Genomic DNA, 10,342 nt, shown 5'->3' on the forward strand with positions numbered 1-10,342 from the left:
ATGCTCAGTTTTCTCTTACACTAAATGATCTCACATATTTAAAAGCAATTTTTATTGCCTTTTTGCACCGATGACAACTTACTTGAGGGATCTTGCTCAATCCATAGGTAGGTATGGTGGACACTTGAAAAAGATTTGAGTTTAAGGGTTTTGGATGCACAAATAGTATTTCTACTTGGTGCAGAATTTTTGGCTAGCAAAGATAGGGGGCAAGCATCACATGTTAAAAGATCTATGACAATATGACTTCTATGTGAATATAAATATACATAAATCATTAAGTTGTCTTCCTTGTCCAACGTCAACAATTTTGGCATATAATATTTTGATGAGGTCTCACAATCACAAAAGATTTCTAGGATAGTATATTTATATGTGAATCTTATCTTCCCTTATTAATTCTTTCATGAGTTGCATCATTGACTAATGCTCTGTTTGTCAATCTCTAATAAAATTTCCTACTTATACTTTTCCTTATGTGGTGCTATCACCTTCCATAGGATTAGTATATGATCTTATGGATTTATTTCCTTTCTTCTATTTTTTCTCTTTCTTTCTTATTTCTTTTCTTTATTTGCAACATGAAAGTAAAGAAAGAAAAACTCAGACTAACTTTATTATATAACTTGCACACGATTACGAGGATAGATCATTAAGCAGACTCTCAAATAAGAAAGGATCGAACTAACTTTATTTCATCTAAAGCAAAAAGATCAAACTAAGATAAGTAAAAGCAAAAAGATAGTGGGATGATACGATACCGGAGCACCTCCCCCAAGCTTGGCAGAAGCCAAGGGGAGTGCCCATACCCGATACTCTGTTCTCCTTTGGTGGTGAAGAATCTTCTTCCTCCTCCTCGGGCAGCAGTGCTTGTGCTGTAACCGGGGATGGATTTACGATAGCTTCCTTGCCCTTGCCTCCCTTGACAGTGTCCGTAAGCTCCTCCCTCTTTGTCTCGATCTTCATCAGCCAAGCATCTTCTTCCATGTTGTTGGAGGAGCGGGAAGACGTGATGCCTGGCTTGATAAATCTGACCAGGAACATCTAGAAGAGAGAATAGAGGATTTCTTCGTGATATGGTGGTTAACAGGTTCGGGAACCATACATAGCATTTTTATCTTGCAGGAGAAGTATATAGAAGAAAATAGAGTCCGGAAGGTGCCCCAGGTGGGCACAACCCACCTGGGCACGCCAAGCATGCCTGGCGCGCCCTGGTGTCTTATGATCACCAGGGGACGTTTCCTGGGAGTTTCTTTATTTCCAAAATTCTAAAATATTCCAAAACTAACAAAAATTATTTTTGCGGATTTTTCGGAGGCCATTTACATACCGTATCACGTACCTCCTTATTTTGACGATTATGAGGTGGTCTGGAAGGACTCTTTTATGTGTTCTTCCGATGTCAAAGTTCGGATAATATTACTTTCAACATTGATAGATTCTTCGACTTTGAACTCATGCTTTTGGATTCTTTTGTCATACCATCTTTAACTTTCTCTTTGAATGATTTTGCATTTTCATAAGCCTGGGTTCTCCATTCATCTAAAGAGCCAATATCAAATAACCTCTTTTCACCGGCAAGTTTAAAATCATAGTTGAGTTCTTTAACTGCCTAGTATGCTTTATGTTCTAACTCAAGAGGCAAATGACAAGCTTTTCCATAAACCGGGATTTTTATATGTTGTTCTATAAGCCCAAAGTGCATCATCTAATTTCTTAGACCAATTCTTCCTGGGCCTATTGATAGTCTTTTGCAAAATTAATTTTATTTCTGTATTGCTAAGTTCAACTTGACCACTAGACTGAGGATGATAACATGATGCAATTCTATGGTTAACATCATACTTGGCAAGCATTTTACAAAAGCACCATGAATAAAAGTGTGAACCACCATCAGTCATTAAATATCTAGGGACTCCAAACCTTGGGAAAATAACTTTCTTAAGCATTTTAATAGAGGTGTTGTGATCAGCACTACTAGTTGGAATAGCTTCTACCCATTTAGTAACATAATCAATAGCAACCAAACTATGTGTATACCCATTAGAGGAAGGAAAAGGTCCCATGTAATCAAATCCCCAAACATCAAATGGTTCAATAGCAAGTGAATAATTCATAGGCATTTCTTGAAGCTTAACAATATTACCTATTCTTTGGCATTCATCACAAGATGAGACAAACTTACGGGCATCCTTGAAGAGAGTAGGCCAATAAAATCCAGATTGCAATACCTTGTGAGCAGTTCTATCTCCAGCATGATGCCCTCCATAAGCCTCGGAGTGACATTTCCGTAGGATTTGTCGCTGTTCATGCTCAGGTACACAACGTCTAATAATACCATCTACTCCTTCTTTATAAAGATATGGGTCATCCCAAAAGTAATGTCTTAAATCATAGAAGAATTTTTTTTCTTTTGTTGGTACGTAAAGCTAGGAGGTAAATATTTAGCAACAATGTAATTAGCATATGTTAGGTTCTACAGTAGGGTGCGTCGACTGCAAATTAAAATTTCCTACGCGCAGAACATCCAGGAACATGCTATAGGAGATGGATCACATATCGTTACCACTAGATGCGCAGTGCCGTGCAGCGGAAGAAGAGTTGGGGCAGCGCGTCCGCGTGGATCGTCTCCTCCTCCTCCGATCTCCCTAGAACAGCCGGTCGTCCGATCCCATGTACAAGTTCGTCGGAGCGGCGCAAGTGTAGTGCCTCTAACGGTATCCGCGCGTGCAGGAGGAACACCGTGCGGTGGACTGCTAGGTCCGATCACACAGTCGGCGCGAGTGGAGGTGGCTATTCGCAACACATGCAAACCCTAACGACAGCGCCGAAGCGATCAACTGCATGAGTGTGCTGCACCTCCACTTTATATAGGCGTCCGTCACGGGCTCAACACTTAGGCCTCGCACGGACCCTAAAGCCCACAAGTCTACTCGGCCACAATCCGAATACAGCTCAAATCACATCCGACCAGTGTTCTTGGATCCAACCTCGTAGGTTCCTTCCCTTAAGCGCGCGACCCCTTAGGTTCAAGTCGGCTTGGTCGCAGTTCGGATCACCTCCGAACTGCACGGTTGGTACCGGCCTCTAGCAAGGCATGCCGAACACCAAGCAGACCATGAAGCTGGTTAGGCGAACCTGTACATCATACTTCTGTTCCCTTTGCCACACAATATATGTTGTCGGGCTCAAGGCGAGTCTGTCATCCTTGTGGTAGCCCAACCTCTTTCTCGTTCTAGTGATGCCGACCACTATCCGGATTATCTCATAATCCTTGTTGCATGGCCATGCTTATCTTGGTCGGATCACACGAGGGCCCCAGAGTATATCTCTCCTAATCGGAGGGGCAAATCCCATCTTGCTCGACCATGTCTCGCAGCATGGGTCGGGACAAGCCCGAAACATACCTTTGTAACTACCCAGTCACAGAGTATTGTTTGGTCGTCCCAAAGCAGGTTTGTCACCATCCCGAGTACATGTGTCAGCTCAGGTCTTAGGACATAGAACGTATGTTGCACTAGAGACTCATAGATGACATATCGCTGCATCTCATAGTTGGGTCTGTCCGACTCGGACCTTATCTCGACTCGTCGAGTTCGACCAGATCCTTCCAAGTCCATATTATTCGGTTAGCATCCAATGCTCCATGGCTAGTGAGACCGAGCCATCGACCGTGTCATATGCTAGTCTAGTCGGCTGCGCGTCCACACAACCCTTTCGACCAGGGACCTTTTAGGACAGTCATCATACACTGTATCTATACCAATATAAAAAGACCCAAAAGGGTAGATCCAATTAATCTCGGTCATCAAATCATGTCAATCCAACGACCTAGGCTGCTTCAATGTCGAGCGCTCAACACGTTTAGTGTGTAGTTAATTTCATGCCAAATATAGTGCTAATCACATAATAACATGTAAACAATATCCTACTTAATATCCGCATGCACTTAATATACTTCCAAATTAACGTGCATTGCATGTACACATTGACTAGTAGTCCCACAAACAAGTCACGTATTTGCTGATACACATCATTGATAACGTCCAAGGACTATCTTTATTCATAAACACATAGGAAATATCATCATACATGATTGCCTCTAGGGCATATCTCCAACAGCATAATCAGCATACCAAGGAGTACTATTAGCAACATTTATTTGCAGCTAACTACTCATCAGGAAAACTATCATCAATAGGTAGTGGGTCATCAAGCACATTTTCAAGCCTAGACAAGTTATCTGCTACGGGGTTCTCAGCTCCTTTTCTATCAATAATATGTAAATCAAATTCTTGTAACAAGAGAACCCAACGAATAAGTCTAGGTTTAGCATCTTTCTTTTTCATAAGATATTTAATAGCAGCATGGTCAGTGTGAACAGTTACTTTGGAATCAACAATATAAGGTCTAAATTTATCACAAGCAAACACCGCTGCTAAATATTCTTTTTCAGTAGTAGCATAATTTATTTGAGCATTGTCTAGAGTTTTACTAGCATAATGAATAACATTCAATTTCTTATCAACTCTTTGTCCTAGAACAACACCAACAACATAATCACTAGCATCACACATAATTTCAAAAGGCAAGTTCCAATCAGGTGGTTGAACAATAGGTGTAGAAATTAAGGCTTTCTTGAGTGTTTCAAAGGCTTCTAAACAATCATCATCAAAAACAAAAGGAACATCCTTTTGCAAAAGACTAGTGAGAGGCCTAGAATTTTTAGAGAAGCCTTTAATAAATCTCCTATAGAAAACAACATGACCTAGGAAACTACAAATACCTTTGATGTCCTTAGGACATGACATTTTCTCAATTGCATCAACCTTAGCTTGGTCCACTTCAATACCTCTTTCAGAAATTTTATGACCCAAGACAATGCCCTCATTAACCATAAAGTGGCAGTTCTCCCAATTCAAGACAAGATTTGTTTGTTCACATCTCTGCAAAACTCGCTCAAGGTTGCTTAAACAATCATCAAAAGACTTCCCATAAACAGAAAAGTCATCCATGAAAACCTTAACAATCTTTTCACAAAAGTCAGAGAATATAACCATCATGCATCTTTAAAAGGTAGCAGGTGCATTACATAAAGCAAAAGGCATACGTCTATAAGCATAGGTTCCAAAGGGACAAGTAAAAGTAGTCTTTTCTTGATCAGGTTGAGATACAAGTATTTGTGAAAAGCCAGAATATCCATCAAGGAAGTAGAAGTGTGTGTGTTTAAATAATCTTTCAAGCATTTGATCAATAAAAGGCAAAGGGTAATGATCTTTTCTAGTTGCTTTGTTTAATTTTCTAAAATCAATTACCATTCTATAGCCTGTAACAATTCTTTGTGGAATAAGCTCATTCTTATCATTAGGAAGAACAGTTATACCTCCTTTCTTAGGGACACAATGAACAGGACTTACCCATCTACTATCAGCTATGGGATAGATTATACCTGCTTTCAGAAGTTTTATTATTTCCATTCTTACCACTTCTTTCATCTTTGGATTTAACCGACGTTGATGATCAATAACTAGTTTAGCATCAGGTTCCATATTAATTTTGTGCTGACATAGAGTGGGACTAATGCCATTAAAATCATCAAGAGTAATCCAATAGCAGATCGGTGCTTCCTTAGAACTTTCAATAATCTTTCTTCTTCATGTTCTGAAAGGTTAGCACTGATAATAACAGGATATATCTTCTTTTCATCAAGATAAGCATATTTCAAAGTGTGTGGCAATTGTTTTAGTTCAAACGCAGAGTCACCCTTAGGTGGAGGAGGACCTCCAAGAGTTTAAATAGGCAAATTGTATTTAAGGAGAGGACATTGTTCAAAGAAGATATTATCTATTTCATTTCTTTCATGCATATGTAAATCATTCTCATGGTCTAGCAAGTATTGCTCTAAAGGATCAGTAGGTGACATAGCAATAGAAGCAAGACCAATTAATTCATCCTTACTAGGCATTTCTTTTTCATGATGATTTGTACTAAACTTGGAAAAATTAAACTCATGAGACTCATAACCGAAGCTAACACTCACAATTTGTTTCTTGCCATCTATCTTAGCATTTACTGTGTTCAAGAAAGGTCTACCAAAGATAATGGGACATAAGTCATCTTGCGGGGTACCAAGAACAAGAAAATCAGTAGGATATTTTATTTTCCCACACAAGACTTCAACATCTCTAATAATCCCACAAGGTGATATGGTGTCTCTATTTGCAAGTTTAATAGTAACGTCTATGTCTTCTAACTCGGTAGGTGCTATGTCTTTTATAATTTCTTGATATAGAGTGTAAGGAATATCACTCACACTAGCACCCATGTCACATAAACCATGATAGCAGTGATCTCCTATTTTAACTAAAATAACATGCATGCCAACAATAGGTCTATGTTTATCTTTTTTCCACCAGGTTTAGCAACTCTAGTAGCTTCTTTACAGAAGTAAATAACATGCCCATCCATATATTCTTCCAAGAGATCTTTAACCATAGCAATGCTAGGTTCTACTTTATTTTGTTCATCAGGTTTAGGTGTTCTAACATAGCTTTTGTTAACCACAGTTGAAACTTTAACATGTTCTTTTATCCTAACAGGAAAATGTGGTTTCTCAATATAAGCAGAAGGAACAACTAGATCAACATTATAAAGTATAGTATCTTCTTTAACTGGTACTGGTTCTTTAATTTCATCTTTAATAGGTGGGTGATATTTAAACCACTTCTCTTTAGGAAGTTCAACATAAGTAGCCTCACAAAAGGAGGCTACTATCTCAGAGTCAAGTCCATATTTAGTGCTAACTTTTGAAAAGTATCGGTATACATAAAAGATTTAACATAATCATACTTAAGCTTTATACTCGACTCTTTACCTTAGTAAAGTTCCCAATCTTTAGAGTTGCGTTTAATTCTTTCCAAAAGATCCCACCGGAATTGAATAGTTCTCTTCATAAAAGAACCAGCACAAGAAGTATCTAGCATGGTTTGATCATTACGAGAAAGCCGAGCATAAAAATTTTGAATAATAATTTCTCTTGAGAGCTCATGATTGGGGCATGAATATAACATCGACTTAAGCCTCCCCCAAGCTAGAGCGATACTTTCTCCTTCACGAGGCCAATATATATATATATATATATATATATATATATATATATATATATATATATATATATATATATATATATATATATAAAAATTCTGATCACGATGAACTAGATGCGTAGGATAATTTTTTTGATGGAACTCCAATTTCAAACGATTCCAATTCTATGATCCAATATCATCGCATAGCCCATGCCAATGTTTTTCCCTTCAAAGATAAATGGAAAACCTTTTTCATCACTTGATCCCTGGGTAAACCTATAAGCTTAAACAATCCACAAATTTGTTCCACATGTATCAAGTGCATATCAGGATGTTCAGTTCCATCTCCTGCATAAGGATTAGCTAGCAGTTGTTCTATCATACCCGAAGGGGTTTCATATTCAATATTTTCAGTACGTGCAGTAGGTTGAGGGGTAACTAATTGTGGTTCCGGACGAGGTGAAGATACCCCGAACAAACCCCTCAAATGATTGTTTTCCATAGTAACAAGTGACAATAAATTTCAGCACACTATATAAATGTTTTCTTACCGAATTCCACTTATCAAAGGCGCTTCACTCCCCGACAACGGCGCCAGAAAATAGTCTTGATGACCCACACGTATAGGGGATCAATTGTAGTTCTTTTCGATAAGTAAGAGTGTCGAACCCAACGAGAAGCAGAAGGAAATGACAAGTAGTTTTCAGTAAGGTAATGTCTCCAAGTGCTGAAACTGTAAGTTGCGAGTAGTTTGATAGCAAGATAATTTGTAACGAGAAAGTAATGATAGTAACAATAAGTATGCAGCAAGGTAGCCCAATCCTTTTTAGACAAAGGACAGGCCAAAAGGTCTCTTATAACAAGCAAAGCGTTCTTAAGGGTACACGGGAACTTCGTCTAGTTACTTTTATCATGTTGGTTTGATTTGTGTTCGCTACTTTGATAATTTAATATGTGGGTGGACCAGTGCTTAGGTGCTATTCTTACTTGAACAAACCTCCTACTTATGATTAACCCTCCCGCAAGCATCTGCAACTATGGAAAAAGTATTAAGAATAAATTCTAACCATAGCATTAAACTCTAGGATCCAATCGGTCTCTTACGGAATAGTGCATAAACTAGGGTTTAAGTTTCTGTCACTCTCGCAACCCACCATCTATTTACTACTCCACAATGCATTCCCTTAGGCTCAAATATGGTGAAGTGTCATGTAGTCGACGTTCACATAACACCACTAAAGGAATCACAACATACATTCTATCAAAATATCGAACACATATCAAATTCACATGATTACTTGCAACATGATTTCTCCCATGACCTCAAAAACAAAAGTAACTACTCACAAATAATCAACATGCTCATGATCATAGAGGTATTAAATATCATAATGGATCTGAACATATAATCTTCCAGCAAATAAACCAGATAATAATCAACTACAAGATGTAATCAACACTACTAGTCACCCCCTAGCACCAATCTATAGTTTCGGTAACAAGATTGAATACAAGAGATGAACTAGGGTTTGAGATGAGATGGTGCTGGTGAAGATGTTGATGGAGATTTCCCTCCCCAAGATGGGAGAGTTGTTGGTGATGATGATGACGATGATTTCCCCCTCTGGGAGGGAAGTTCCCCCAGCAGAATCGCTCCGCCCGAGAGCAAAAGTGCTCCTGCCCAAGTTCCATCTCGAGACGGCGGCGCTCTGTCCCGAAAGTCTCCCACCTAATTTTTGCTAGGTCAAAATGACTTATATACCAGAAGATGGGCACCGGAGGTGGGCCGAGGAGGGCACAACCCACCAGGGCGCGCCTGGGCTCCCTGGCGCGCCTAGGTGGGTTGTGCCCACCTGGTGGGCTCCCTCTAGTAGTTATTTGCTCCAATATTTTTTAAACATTCCATAAAAATTCTCCTAGAAGGTTCAGCTTGTTTGGAGTTGTGCAGAATAGGTAGCCTGATGTAGCTTTTTTAGGTCCAGATTTCCAGCTGCCAGAATTCTCCCTTTTGGTTTGTACCTTGCAAATTATGAGAGAAAAGACATTAGAATTACTCCAAAAAGCATTATTATGGATAAAAATATTATAAATAACAGTAAGAAAACATGATGCAAAATGTACGTATCAGCCGCGTCCCGAGAAACCAACTCCGGCCGCTGTGCTGCATTTAAACGGGCTGACCGCATCTCCATCTGGCGGCCAACCCAACATTATAAGCGGGAAGTTCTTGTTTATCCAAGTATGCTCATTAGACTGATATGTGAGTAGCCCGCGACCATTTAAGCCGCGCTCAGGTGCCGTCCAGAACTACAGAATCTCGAGCACCGCACCGTCCTCCTCCCCCTTGCCAAGCCCTTCCTCCTCTCCGAGCCCAGCGGCGATGGCGAAGTCCCGGTTCTCCATGCCGGCGGGCGCCCACGGTGGCAGTTCATCGTCAGGTGGATCATGGCATAGCCGCCCTCGCTCACCTGGACCATCCGCATCCACTGCGGCGGGCACCTCTGGCAAGGAGGAGATAGTCATGTCCTGCGGCGACGAGGAGGACCAGCCGCAACAGCGGCCCCGTCTCGTCTCGGAGGCGGCTCTGACGGACGAAGAATTCGTCCGTTATATGGAGATCATGACAGAGCGTTCGCTCCGTCAGATGGGTCCGGCTCCACCGTTGCCGGTGCACGTGAAGGACGGGCCATCATCCCCGCTGCTGGTCCGCGTTAAGTGGGAGCCCGCATCCCCACTCCGGCAGGTGGAGGATGAGCCGGCGTCCCCGCCGCGCAACAACAGCCTCCACATCCGGGGCCGCTTGAAGCAGTAGCTGGCATCCGCCACGTGAAGGACGAGCCGACGTCGCCGCCGCTGCACAGCCACTACGCGCGGATCGAGGGCGCTTGTCGCCACCACGACACCATCGCTGACAGATGAAGGAGGAGCTGCCGCTAGCGATCGTCAAGGCGCGTGGCCGCATCCTTCACTACCTCGGTGGCGGTGCCTCCGACTCTCGGACCGTTGTATGCGAGGCCGAGCGCTCTGCGTGACAATGGGTGAGGTATGACCGGCACAATGCTGGTCCCCGCTCCGCGCTTGCCAAGATGGACGTGGCATCGGAATGGGTCCGCAATGACCCGAACTCGCCGCGGTGTGGGCGCTTGACCGCTCCGTCATCATTGCTGAGATGACCGCCAGGCCCCGCCGTCTTGACAACGAGCTTGCCAAGATCGGCGACTGCTCCACCAATGCCGACAGGGGCAAGGCCGCCG

The sequence above is a fragment of the Triticum dicoccoides genome, chromosome 5B, assembly GCF_002162155.2.
Source record: "Triticum dicoccoides isolate Atlit2015 ecotype Zavitan chromosome 5B, WEW_v2.0, whole genome shotgun sequence".
NCBI lineage: Eukaryota > Viridiplantae > Streptophyta > Magnoliopsida > Poales > Poaceae > Triticum > Triticum dicoccoides.